Source organism: Callithrix jacchus, chromosome 4 (genome assembly GCF_049354715.1).
Source record: "Callithrix jacchus isolate 240 chromosome 4, calJac240_pri, whole genome shotgun sequence".
NCBI classification, from domain to species: domain Eukaryota; kingdom Metazoa; phylum Chordata; class Mammalia; order Primates; family Cebidae; genus Callithrix; species Callithrix jacchus.
Genome location: NC_133505.1, coordinates 109,765,577 through 109,780,727, shown reverse-complemented (window position 1 = coordinate 109,780,727; position 15,151 = coordinate 109,765,577). Strand labels below are relative to the sequence as shown.

The window sequence follows — 15,151 nt, the reverse complement described above, 5'->3', positions numbered from 1 at the left end:
TCTTTTTACCTCTGGCATAATTCAGCTGTAAGTCCATCTGGCCCTGGGCTTTTTTTTTGGAGCGGGGGCTGTTAGGCTATTTTACTTCCTTAACTTTTGAACTCATATTGGTATATGCAGGTTCAGTCTTGAAAGAGTGTATGCATCCAAGAATTTATTCATTTATTCTAGAATTTTGAGTTTATTTGCATAGAAGTATTTATAGTATTATCTGATGGTTATTGTATTTCTGTGGAGTCAGTGTAAAATCCTTTTTATTGTTTTTTTTAATTGTGTCTACTTGATTCTTTTTTTTTATTAGTCTAGCTAGCAATCTATCTGTTTTATTACTTTTTTGAAAAAAGCACCTCCTGGATTCATTGATGTTTTGAAGGGTTTTTCATGTCTCTGTCTCCTTCAGTTCTGCTCTGATCTTGGTTTTTTTCTTGTCTTCTGCTAGCTTTGAGGCTTATTTGCTCTTGGTTTTTAAATTATTTTTGTTGTGATGTTAGGATGTTGATTTGAGATATTTCTAGCTTTTTGGTGTGAGCACTTAGTACTATAAATTTCCCTGTTAACACTGCTTTACCTACATCTTAGAGATTCTGGTACATAGTCTCTTTGTTCTCATTAGTTTCAAAGAACTTCTTGGTTTCTGCCATAATTTTATTATTTACCCAGGAGTCATTCAGAAGCAGATTTTCAATTTCCATGTATTTGTGTAGTTTTGAGTGAGTTTTTAAATCTTGAATTCTAATTTGATTGCACTATAGTCTGAGAGACTGGTTGTTATGATACCAGTCCTTTTGCATTTGCAGAGGAGTGGTTTACTTTTAATTACCCAATCAATTTTAGAGTCAGTGTGATGTGGCACTGAGAAGAATGTGTATTTTGTTGTTTTGGGGTGGTGAGTGCTGTAGATATCTATCAGATATATACCTAAAGGATTGTAAATATTCCTATTATAAAGGCACATGCACACACATATTCATTGCAGCACTATTTACAATAGGAAAGACTTGGAACCAACCCAAATGCCCACCAATGATAGACTGGATAAAGAAAATGTGACATATATACACCATGGAATACTATGCAGCCATAAAAAAAGATGAGTTCATGTCCTTTGCAGGGACATGGATGAAGCTGGAAATCATCATTCTCAGCAAACTAAGAGAATAACAGCAAACCAAACACCACATGTTCTCAGTCATAAGTGGGTGTTGAACAGTGAGAACACATGGACACAGCAAGGAGAACATCACACACTGGGACCTGTTTGGGCATGTGGGGGATAGTGGAGAGAGAGCAGGGGATGGGAAGACTGGGGAGGGATAACATTAGGAGAAATACCTAATATAGGTGATGGGGGATGGATGTAGCAAACCACCAGGGCATGTGAATACCTATGTAACAATCTTGCATGACCTACACATGTACCCCAAAACTTATAGTAAATATAAATAAATAAATAAATATATATATATATATATATATATATACACATATACACACACACACACACATATATATACACATACACACACACACACACACACACACACATATATACATGTGGGTATCTATGAGGTCCACTTGATCCAGAATTGAGATCAAGTTCTGAATATCTTTGTTATTTTTTGGTCTCAGTGGTCTGTCTAATATTGACAGTGGGGATATCAGGGAAGACACAAACAAATGGAAAGAAATTCCATACTCATGGATAGGAAGAATCAATATAGTGAAAATGTCCATATTGCCAAAAGTGATTTATAGATTCAGTGCTAAACTACAATTGATGTTCTTCACAGAATTAGAAAATAAAATGTACATGGAACCAAAATAGTGCTCTTATATCCAAGGCAATCCTAAGCAAAAAGAACAAAGCTGGAGGCATCACACTGACTTCAAACTATTCTACAAGGTGACAGCAACCAAAACAGCATAGTACTGGTACAAAAACACACACATAGACCAATGGAACAGAATATAGAACTCATTAATAATACCACACATCTACAGCCATCTGATCTTCAACAAAACTGACAAAAACAAGGAACAGGAAAGGGAAAGAATTTCCTATTTAATAAACTGTGGTGTGAGAACTGTCTAGCCATATGCAGAAAAATGAAACTGGATCCCTTCCTTTTACCTTATACAGAAATTAAGTCAAAATGGATTAAAGACTTAAATGAAAAACCTAAAACTATTAGAAATGTAGAAGAAAATATAGGCAATACCATTCAAGACATAGGCACGGGAAAAGATTTCATAATGAAATCATGAAGAGCATTTGCAACAAAAGCAAAAAGTGACAGATGAGCTCTAATTAAACTAAAGATCTTGTACACAGCAAAAGAAACTATCATCAGAGTGAATAGGCAACCTACAGAGTAGGAGATAATTTCTGCAGTCTATCCATCTCATAAAGGTCTAATATCCAGAATCTACAAGGAACTTAAACAAATTTACAAAAAAAAAAATCCCATTAAAAAGTGGGCAGAAAACATGAACAGACACTTCTCAAAGGAAGACATTTGTATGGCCAAAAAAGATATGAAGAGAAGCTCAACAACTTGATCCTTAGAGAAATGCAAATCAAAACCACAATGAGATAGCATCACATGCCAGTCAGAATAGCAAGTATTAAAAAGTCAAAAAACAACAGATGCTAGCAAGGTTGCAGAGAAATAGGAATGTTTTTCCCACTGTTGGTGGGAATGTAAATAGTTCAAACATTACAAAAGATGGTGTGGTGATTCTTAAAGATCTACAACAAGGGATACCATTTGGTCCAGCAATCCTATTACTAGATATATTCCCAAACGAATATAAATCATTCTATTATAAAGATACATGCACATATATGTTCATTGAAGCACTGTTAACAATAGCAAAGACATGAAATCAACCTGAATTCTCACCAATGATAGACTGGATAAAAAATGTAATACATATACATCATGGAGTACTATGCAGCCCTAAAAGGGAATGAGATCATGTCCATTGCAGGGGCATGGATGGAGCCGGAAGCTATTATCCTCGGCAAACTAACACAGGAACAGAACACCAAACACTGCATGTTCTCTCTCACTTACAAGTAGTATCTGAGCAATAAGAACACATGGACACAGAAAGAGGAACAATACACACAGGGGCCTGTCTAGGGGTTGGGTAAGGGGAGGGAGAACATTAGGAAAAATAGCTAATGCATACTAGGTTTAATACCTAGGTGATAGGTTGATAGTTGCAGCAAACCACCATGGCACATGTTTATCTATGTAACAAGTGAGCACATCCTGCACATGTACCCTGGAACTTAAAAATTAAAAAAAAAAGAAATAAAAAATTGACTTGTAGGTATTTTTTCAGGGTCTAAACACAAATATTAAGGTTCATTTGGATCAGCAACATGAAACAATTTATGGTGATCAGAGGAAAACTTAATTAGTAAGAAGTGATTAAGTAGCTTGATGCCTAAGGATTAAACAGATAGTAACATCACATCCCCTTACTGTGTGTGTGTGTTTTGATACAGATAGTCCTAATCATATTCCTTGATTGAAAATATAGACTGAATTATTTTAAGTAATTTTTCAACTTTTTCTATGTGCTTAAAGTTGATGGCAGTCAATCTCAGGAGAGGATGACCCAGAGGCATGGCTCAAGCAAGACAATGATTCCAATGGCTGAAACTTGCAAAAAACAGATGCTACTGTACAACTTAAAATAAGTAACACTGGTATTGTGTAACTGGAAATTAGTATTGCATAATCGGAAATTATCAGTGAGATCTTTGTTAAAAATACAATTGAAGACAAAAGTAGGTGATTTTTAAAAAGCATAATTAAGTAAACTGAAAATAAATTATCAAAATGCCAAATCTTAGAAAATATAATTATTGGAAAATTACTATGGAAAATTGTAAGTAATATCCAAAGAAAATGCAAAAGATAATTGATGTTTTAATCAGTTCAGATTGCTATGAAAAATTACCAAAGACTGGGTGGCTTTTGAGAAACAGAAATGTATCTCTCAAGGTTATGGAGAATGGGAATCTGAGATAAGGGTTCCTGTGTGGTTGAGTTCTGGTGGGGTGTCTTCTGGATCACTGACTGCCATTTTCCCATTGTATCCTCACATGGCAGAAAGAAGGCAAGAGAGTTATCTGGGGCGCCTTCTATAAGGGCACTAATTCCATTCATGAGGACTTCACTATGATGACCTAATTACTATCCAAAGGCCCCTCCTCCTCATACCATCACATTGGGGTTAGGAGTTCAACACATGAATTGTAGGGGACATAAACATTCAGTCTGTTTGAATTTAGATTTGAATTGCCTTTGTTTTTGTAAGACTAAAGAAGATGGATGCTGCAACATTGTAAGCATACTATGAATTCTGAGAAATCCAAAGGATGAGCTATAACAGAAGGATCAAAAGATTAGAAATGTAATCTTGGGGCAAGGCTTGATGGTGAAAATAAGGACACCCAAGAACAAGTCCAGTCAGCTTAAACTAATTTGCTTTTCTGATAAGGTTATTACTCCTAGAGATAAAAGGAATAATGCAGGCTATTTGCATCTACTTTTCAAAGTCTTTTGTCAAAGGCCTACAAAATATTTTTGGAGAAAAGATAAAAAATATTAACTCAGAGTTTCTTATGCTCCGATTATCTAGAGATAGATGACTAAATAATGGTGTTATTTGGGAATTATGATACATCTGTCTTGTCATTTTAATCTTAAAACCACAATTTATGCAAACCCATGTGTTTGGGAATAAACAAAAGTTCAAAGAATTGAGTTTGATAAAAGAGTAGAAATCAAAGTTTTTGACATTTTAGAACACAATGAGAAGAAATTCACAATTTTAGATGAAATTCAATGAATGCTCTTATATTAAAAAATATAAAAATTGGCCAGACACCAGGGCTTACTCCTGTAATTACAGCATTTTGGGAGGCCAAAGTAGGTGGTCACAAAGTCAAGAGATCGAGACCATCCTTGCCAACATGGTGAAACCCCATTCTACTAAAAGTACAAAAATTTAGCTGGGCGTGGCAACATGCACCTGTAGTCCCAGCTACTCAGGAGGCTGAGGCAGGAGAATCATTTGAACCCGAGAGGGAGAGGTTGCAGTAAGCCAAGATCTCACCATTGCACTCCAGCCTGGTGACAGAGTGAGACTCCATCTCAAAAAAACCAATAAATAAATAAAAAGAAAAAAGAAGAAGAAAAATGAAGAATTAAGCTACATATTAGGATTTTAACACCATAGGTGATTTTCCTTTAATTTTAAGCAAAGATTCAAAAGATCTAAAGATAATAAATTACTTGGTGCACTACATAAAACAAAAAATGAGAGCTACACATAGATTCTATTTTTTTTTTTGAGACAAGGTCTTGCTTTGTCACCCAGGCTGGAATAGTGAGTGCAGTGGCATGATCATGGTTCACTGCAGCCTTGACCTCCTGGGCTCAAGTGATCCTCCAACTTCAGACTTCCAAGTAGATGAAACTACAGACATGTGCCACCATGCCTGGCTAATTTTTTCATTTTTTGCAGAGATGGGTTTTCACCATGTTGCCATGACTTGTCTCAAACTTCTAGGCTCAAGTGATTTACCCACCTGAGCCTCCCAAAGTGTTGGGATTATAGGTGTGGGCCACTTTGTCCTGCCTAGATTACTTTAGAGTCCAATAAGAAATATTCTCATAAAATGTTTTGGGTATATATATTTTTAATGATTTGCATTTCTAAAATAATACATGTTTTAAATAAATGTAAAAATTATTAAAAGTTAAGTTCTTAAATCCAGTTTAAATTATCTTAAAAAGTATATCAATAATAAATATCTTTAATGTTCATAGACTTCTCATAACAGCCTGAATATTGACAAGAGAATAATAATAAATAAAAGTAAGACTGTGAATCTTGCAGATATTTAAAAAACTCTGGGAAGAAAAACAATTACTCTTGTGGGTTGAAAAGATGATCAGGAGTGCTAAGATGCTGATATTGGAATATTCATTTAACCAATATATGTTCTCTATTTCTTTTATCATAATGAAGTTATCTAACTACCTGCAGGGAATGTTATAAAGATTAATTACTTTATTTTTGTAAGAGTTCATAAAGTTTAACAATATTAAATAAAAAGACAAATGAAAAATTCAAGTATGTGCTATTAAACATTGTCACAAACCCATCTATTATTATGACTTACATGGACAAAGGTCAGCATTTCACTTGCAATTTCCATTAACGTAGTCAGAAAACATGGCAAACTTTTATTAAAAATTGTAAGAAAATATGATATATATTCTGTGCATAAAATTTTTATGAAGGTTTTAATTAAACCTTCATGAACCCCATTCTTTAACACTTTCCTTTCTTCTTATCAGTGGCACTGTGCTTTTCATCTTTTCCTAGCTCTCTGATCCTTTTTATATTCATCTTCCTAAAAAAAGGTATTTCTCAGTATTGTAACACTTTATCTAAGACTGTATTCTTTTGGGTATAGATCAGTTGTTATCCTCCTTTACAAACTTCAAAATCTATGTTGTTAGCATGTCCACAAAACCCAATATATAACATATATAAATGATTGCACCTGTATTCGAATATTTGTCACAACCTATCTCTGTAGGAATTGTTATTTGGAGTAAACAGATACATATCAAACTGTGACTTCAGAAAAACAAAAATGCTTCATGCTTATAGCTGAAATATTAGTCAAACTTACTTATGAAATAATATAAATGACTCTGTCTAAGGTTTATAGAGAAAATTGCTCTTTTGGGTAGCATTTTGGTTTCTAAAAACAAGCATTCAAAATTATGACATCTCCACCAGGTGTGGTGGCTGATGTCTGTAATCCCAATTATTTGGGAGGCTGAGGTGGGTGGATCACCTGATGTCAGGAGTTCGAGATCAGCCTGATCAACATGGTGAAACCTCATCTCTATTAAAACTACAAAAATTAGCTGGGCATGGTGGCAGTTGCCTCTAATACCAGCTACTCAGGAGGCCGAGGCAGGAGAATCACTTGAACTTGGGAGGTGGAGGTTGCAGTAAGCTGAGATCATGCCTTTGCATTCCAGCCTGGGCAACAAGAGTGAAACTGTCCCCACCCCACACCTAAAAAATTATGACATCTCTATGTATGTGTGTGTGTGTGTGTGTGTGTGTGTGTGTGTACAAACAGAAACACAGAAGTCCTAGCATTTTGAATCAGCTTACTGCATGATAACTCATATGCTCAATGTGAGGACATATTTTTGAGATTCAGATACTTTCTTTATATCCAAAGACAACCTTTCTATAACCTTTGTGAAATCTAATTTTATGTATACAAGTGTAGCATATCTTTCCTTTAGTATCCTCAACTTTATAGGAAGAAAGACAGTGATACTTTCCTAACAAGATCGGTTTAATGGTTAAATTGAATCATGCAGGATATAAGTGACTAACCTGCATTAAAACTTTGATCCTCTATGGTAAACATCCTTAAAGAACTAAAAGTAGATCTACCATTCAATCCAGCAATCCCACTATTGGGTTTCTATCCAAAGGAAAGTAAGACACTATATGAAAAAGGCGCAAGCATACGAATGCCAATAGCAGCAAAATTCACAACTGCAAAGATATGAAGCCAATCTAAATGCCCATCCACCAATGAGTGGATAAAGAAAATGTGATACACATGCAGAGACACACACACACACACACACACAGACATACACACACACACAACATGGAGTACTATTCATTCATAAAAGTAACAAAATAATGTCTTTTGCAGCAACTTAGATGGAGCTGGAGGTCATTATTTTAAGTCAAGTAACTCAGGACTAGAAAACCAAATGCCATATGTCCCCACTTATAATGAGGATGTGTTTGCATATAGAGTGGTGATATAAAGGGAGGGGAATGGGGAATGAAAGACTGCATATTGGATACAGTTAACACTGCTCAGGTGATGGGTGCACGAAAATCTCAGAATTCACCACGTTAAAATCATCCCTGTAACCAAAACCACTTGTGCCCCAAAAGCTACTAAAAATAAAGAAACAAGACAAAACAACAAAAAACCTTAATCCTGAAGAGACGATGAAGTTTATATTCCTTTTTTTCTTCCACACAATAGACTTATATTTGTGCTTTAGTGATATTGCAAATTTGTGTGTGTGTGTGTGTGTGTATGTGTGTGTACAAACAGAAACACATAAGTCCTAGCATTTTGAATCAGCTTACTGCATGATAACTCATATGCTCAATGTGAGGACATATTTAGTTAATTTATCAAAACTCTGTTTCTTAGCTGTGGCCTTACTGGACCTGAGTGGATTCCCAGCCCATCCACAGCTTTAGTTTGTGCTTTAGTGATATTGCAAATTAGTCAACTTCTTAGCAAATATGAATGTACATGCTGAGTCAGTTCAAGAGATATTTCTGAGAAAATAGCAGTGAACACACGAGATCATGTTTCTGTACTGTGGATGTACATATCAACTGAAGGAAATAGGCATTGAACACAAATAAGTATATAATTATACTTTGATAAATGTTATAAAGGTATCTACAGGGTGTTGAGAGATTTTAGAACAAAGGGCTTTGATGTCTAATGAGAAGTAATGAATCTAGCAAGAAATTGATATTTAGGTGAAGACCTGAAAAATTATTTAGAGTTAGCTATGTGAAGTGGGTAATATATTTCAAGCAGGAAAATCAACATATTTATGAACCTTTTGGAGTGCCTCATAAAACAATATAGCTACAGAATTAAGTGTAGTTTATTTCTATTTTATTACTTTATTTTAATGCATACAATATGATCAATTACCTATTATTTAATAAACATACAAAATAAATAACAGTTCAGTAACTAATGGTCCTGGGATTAATTTTCAATGTCATCTGGTTTGCTAGAGTTCATATGGAAGAACCTATGAATCTTTTCTGAATAGCTAGAATATGGTAGAAAATTTCCAATAAGGGCTTGCTAATTGAATAGAATACTTAGCTCATGACTTTTTAAAATCTAGTGAATAACTTAAGATATGTATATTAACAATAATTAGCCTATGCAAGATATCATGAACTGGTCATCAAAATCTTAGATTTCCTCCTGAAAACTTTAATATCATTACCCTGGAAGTAAGGATAACAATTGTGAAGTTGAAGATTGCAATCAGATTGACATAGTTCCGGGATTATTTTTCTACTCCAACACATGTCAAAATGTAACTCTATTTAAAGCAGGAAGCACATGTTGCAGGGTGGAATGTGGGGAAGATATACACAGAAATAACTGATGCTTCATTTTTTACTTTATTTGAGACAGGGTCTTGCTCTGTCCCCCAGGCTGGAGTTCAATGGTGTGATCATGCCTCACTGCAGCCTTTTTCTCACAGGCTCAAGAAATCCTCCCGCTTCAACCTCCTGAGTAGCTGGGACTATAGGTGCATGCCACCACACCCAGCTAATTTTTTAATTTTCTTATAGAGATGTGGTCTCATCATGTTGCCCAAACTGGTCTTGAAATCCTGGGCTCAAGTGATACTCCTGTCTTGGCCTCCCAAAATGTTGGGATTACAGGCATGAGCCACCTTGTTCAATCAGAAAGAACTTCTGAATTAGATATTTCTGGTTGAAATCATATCTTCATTTCTTTGTATACATAAGGCTCATGACAAGATATTTCATTTCTGTGTTCTTCATGTGGCTCTTATTTAAAATGGAAGTGATATCTCAATGGCTTCCATAATTAATACTCTAGTAGTCTTTGACGAATTAGTGGTTTTGGCTATTGGCATCCATTCTTTTCGTGATGATAGTGTCTGGTGTTCTGTAGTAATAAAGAGAACATTATAAATAATATTCCATTTATTATTTATATTAGTTACAATTTGCTCTTCGTGGGCTGGGAATCCACTCAGGTCCAGTAAGACCACAGCTAAGAAACAGAGTTTTGATAAATTAATTATAAGCTGAGTTTCCCATTTTTTTCCTTCTACATTTTTCTACCTCCATCACAAAACCATAATCACCAGCATTATATGAATGGGTGAGAAGGATCAGAAATAGGCACTATGTTACTGACATTTTTTCCCTCTGACTTGAGAGGCATCTCTTACAGTGTAGTTCTAAATAAAACTCTAATACTTTATAAGACTTGTCATTTACTTCTTAAAAATGGGAGAATCAAGAGTTACTTGGGAAGATTGATAATATATTTTATTCCCCATGTACAGTATTAATGACCAAGGCAATATACCACATTATTCAGATGTTGTATATCAACCAATAAAAAATAAAATCTGTGTGGTTACTATTATTGAATATGCTCAATAAAAAATGCAAAGAGAAGTATAAAATTACTCATTATAGAATGAGATGGAATTGAACCATTGTCTCAAGTCCTGGAAAACCGATGGCTTTAAATTCACAAATTTAAATGGGAAGTGCAGATTACTTTTTAAATTCAGATGTAGCAGTCCTAATAAGAGTACTCTGAGAATGAGTCGTTTTCTCATCTGCATTCTGTGAAACATTATGTACATCTGTCTATATATCATCTGATGGCTGTGTGTGTGTGTGTGTGTGTAGAACTGGTATCATGGATATAAACATATTTTCTGAAAAATTATTATACTTATCTCTTTGTAGATTCAAGCTTTTCTTTATGTTCAAAAGTTTTCCTGAAATATAAATATATTTTCCAGAATTTCTTCCATTATCATCTTGCAGTTCAACTCTTTCTATATTTTAGGTCATTTGAAGTTGAGCTAACACATATATATTATCACATCTGACCACACAGATTGAAGATCTCACTCAATATCAACCTTCAATAATTAATGTCAAGATACAGGAAATCTAAAGACTTAGACAAATCTGAGAGCTTGAATATGCACCTCTGTTACAGAATAATAGACATGATCCACAGCCAGAGTTCACACTCTCACATCCCTTAGTTGGAGCAATTCCATTATGAATCATCTCTACATTTAACCCCAATGTTTTGTAGCTCCTCAGGGAAATATCCCTCAAGATTCTGGGTTCCATTACTGTAGGGAAATTCTTGGTAGAAAAATCTTGTTAAGGGCAATTCAGATATAAATTCTCTCCCTCCTAGAAAATAATACTGGTCTGTTTTTCTAGAGGTCCAGTGAATACAAAGATTAGGCCAAGTTATCTGCTTATTCTTTTCCTTTGGGGGCATTACTCTAATAGAATGACTGGTTCACAGAGAAGATGCTGCAACATCTTTCTCCCAGGAACTAAAGGTAATTTTTTATTGTCATTCTTTTCATTTCTTATTTCCTCTGATGTTTCTGTGAGTTTTCCACTTTATGAAGATCAATGTCTCTATTTTTTACAATTATATGTCTACTTCTAATATGAATTAAATATTAATATTTTAGTTTTCTCTTCCATTTTTTCAGGTATTTTCCCTCTATTTTTATAAATAAATCATCTTTTAAAAAATTATCTCAAAAACAATCTTATATAGTAAACACTGAACTTCCTAGAATTTATAAGACAGGTATCACCTTCTCCGCTCTTTGCCATCTCTATCGTCAAAATGTCTTTTCCCAAGCAGGTTCTTTGTTCTCGTCTTCCATATTACATCAGTGTCTTACATAATTTTTTAAATTTTCACACAGACTTTGTAATATTTTATTTCATTGTATGTATTTTTAAGTTGATTTTATTACTTTCCACAGTAGTTTATACAAATTGTTTTCAAAGTTGGATAGTCCTAAATATAACATAAATCACTAGTATTACTTTCTGTCCTTATTCCTTTCCAAGAAGGTAAAAACTTGTCACTAATTTTAGTGGTTATCTTCCAATTTTTGAAAGAGGCAGGTGAGCCACTTTCTTGGGCATCAACTCTAGGAGAATATTTACTGAGTTGGCATCTTCTTATTTCATGTTCTGATTGTCAAGTGAAGCTCTAATGTGCAGGTTACTTGCACCTGCTAGTCTTGCTAGTTTCTCATTCTGGAAATACAACTTGAATCACTGACTTTCTATACCTTGTGGCTGCTAACTCTATAAGGAAGCTCTTCCACTACACCTATGTTTCTTTTGCCTATAGTTATACCTTCTAGGTTATAAAAAGGGCCAATTATTTTACCTGCATTATTTTACTTATTCCACATAACATACCCCAAAGGAAAATTCTTTTCTAGTGATTTCAATTTATATTCAGGAAAATTAAGGCTAAACAGTTCATTTCAGGATCTAGAAGAATATAAAAACATAAATAAATAAAAAGTTCAATCAAAGTGCTTAAGTCACTCTCTATGCAATAGAGTTTGAACTTGAATTTCAAATTGCCTCTTTACAGTACTCTGAAACACTAGGTATTCTAGTAGTTTAGTTGTTAGGGCTGACTCTATGGGAGGGGAGTGCTTTCTGTGATTAGACATCCATTCTCACAGGTGCCTTGCCCTGAAGGCTTTCCGTTTATTGTAGTCACCTTCTCAGTGAGAAGTTTTCACAACACTTGCTGGTTACTGCTCCGAATCCTGAATGCCTCAGAGCTTCATTCACATTTCAAAATCAGGGTTCAGCATATGATTTTATTAAGGTGTCCTTCCCTGAGTTCTCAGCGGTTCTTTCACTGGAGTGAAAAATGAAGGCTTGTCCTATGCCTTTTTTGATTCGGCCCTATATATGCATTCTAATAAGCCAAATACTTAATGTTTCTGCCCTGTAAATGAGAACATTACTAGTTTTTGATGTTCATGAAAATATATGCCTATTTGTATGTGTAATTGAATATTTCATATATATCTTTCAGTGGTGAGGCTGGATACCAGTTTTCATATCACTATTTTTATCCTGTGACTACCTGATACTTGTTGTATTAGGAATGATAGAGATGAGACAAGATGGCAGGCAGATAGACTCCTCTGATTTTGCCGCTAATTTATTTACCTCTATTTTTTCATAACTTTCAAACACACATACTCTAGTCAAACATGTCAACTTTTCTCTCTTAATGACAAATATGAATCACTGCCTTTGTGTCTGCTATTCCTCTAATTTTTAATATTCCTTTCACTGTTTTCTGAACTTACCTAAATCTGTTCACAGCAGCCAGCTTAAAGCCTTCACTGGTTAGTCTAGTTTACAAAGATCTTTACTTTGTAATAATGTCATTTTAATTTTTTTCAATCTCTAGGTATTTTTTTTTAAGATTCTGAAAACTCTGTCACCTGCTTCATTTCTGGAGAAGGGTAAAGGGAGAAAATATTCACTTGAATTTGAGGGGGAGCTAAACTGGAAGCAACAATTTCAGGCCTCTAAAGTTCTTCTGATCATAAGGGAATGCTGAAACTTCCTTGTTTGGAGATTCAAAGAGTTTAATTTTTCCCTAGAGCAAGATCAACAATTTTCACTGGAATAAAAGAATAAAGAACAAACTCAATAGCACCAAATGGGGTTTTAACATAGAAAACAGAGCCACTCCTTTTAAACGCAAATTTTTACATTAAAATATGTTCATAAATTATAGTTGTTATTTTTCCTCTTGATTCAACATTTCTCCCTTTCCTAAGAGGAGCCCTAGAACCTGAAGAGCATGTGCATTACTAAGCAGATATACAATCCAGCTGCCCCTTCCAAACCGGAATCTGATTACTAATGGACTAGACTAGGGGCTGCTTCCAAGGGATGGGAAGCAGTAACTATGCTCTCAGGGAGAATGGGTACTGAGGATGCCACCAGTCAAAGAGCCCAACGCTGTGCACTGGTTCTAAGATGACTTGTACACCCTGTTCATTGCGCAGTTTCCGACCTCCATGGACAGAGGAATCTTGGAACACCAGTCTCACTCCATGGTGCCGCATGTTCGTGCTCACATTGATAGTAAACAGAGTAAATATCATTCCCATGACAATCGGAATAAAGATGAAATTGAGGGTGGTGACCTGCAGTAAGCAGCAGTCCTGGTCTGGGTTGGTATGAACATCTTCATACCGAACGGGAGGCTGCAATCCTCCTGTACACTTACTCTTTAACCTAGGGGACTGTTTTTTGACCTTAAAGTTGAATTCCCACATTGGTTCCTGTCTGTTCCCAACAATCTTTCTGCACCAGCGAAGTAAGCATTTGGAATTCTTCAATGTGCTGGGGGTGCTTTCTGGAATGGCTGGATTCTTGGAGATTCGAGCAGCAAATGGCTCATACATATGGTACAGAGATCGGATCACACAAGCCCGGAGACAGCGCAGCTTCTCCATTGACTTTGGTCGCAGGCGCAAAGGCAGGGAAGCATCCAGCGTGTAGTGCCTTTGGTACAACCTGGTCCAAAACGCAGCAGTGCAAGTGACAGTCCAGGCATTCTTACAAATCAGGGAAAAATTGACAATGTCCTCAGGACGGATATACGAGGCCAGCAATAGCCAACTATCCATGGGATACTCTTCTCCAGCCCCGTCCAGTTCTTTGTGCCTCTTGCTTTTCTTTTTTCTGGAGACAGTTCTGTCATGGATGCTTTCCTCCTGGGCATCCATCTCTTCACTTCTGTCGATGATGTCACAGGGCTCACCAGCCCCAGAAAGAGCTTCCTCTGCAGGAACCTGAGAGGCTTCCAAGCCACAAAGAGATTTTACTTCCTGCTGAACAGCGTTGGCTACGGTTTCCTTGACTGTCCAGACCTCACGACTGCCAGATCCGAGTTGGCATAATCCGCCATGGTCACTCGGCCGGAGCAGGCGTTGTGGGCCCGGAACTTGAGTCGCTTTCCTCTCTTGGGCATGGCCACCGTGGCGACCGTGTCAGGGCGAGGCCTGTCTAGCGGGCCGGACCCCCGGCCATGTCTCCAGCTGGAGAGCCGGCCCTGGGAGCCACAGGCCAGCTCCGCCCAGATCCGCGGCCATCCCACACCGGAGGCCGCTAACTCAGTCTCTAGGTTTTGTGCTCTAATTGTTTTGTTTCTGTTAGTTAAGTCTCTATATAACATGGTGAGCAAAAAGAGACCATACCTTTCTCATTTTTTTCTATCCCTGATGTGATCTAGCACAATACTTTTTTTTTCTATGACTACATATTAGAATCATCTGGGGTGGGGGAAGGTGTTAAAATTACCTATACCTGGGCGCCACTCCAGACTAGTTGTATTAAAATCTCCCCAGGTACAGGCACTGAT

General features: G+C 36.1%; 1 pseudogene; it reads right to left on the bottom strand.

Annotated features, from left to right (window-relative positions):
• Window positions 1-13,191: 13,191 nt before the first annotated feature.
• Window positions 13,192-14,880, bottom strand: LOC100390848 (transmembrane protein 183A pseudogene; annotated as a pseudogene).
• Window positions 14,881-15,151: the final 271 nt, after the last annotated feature.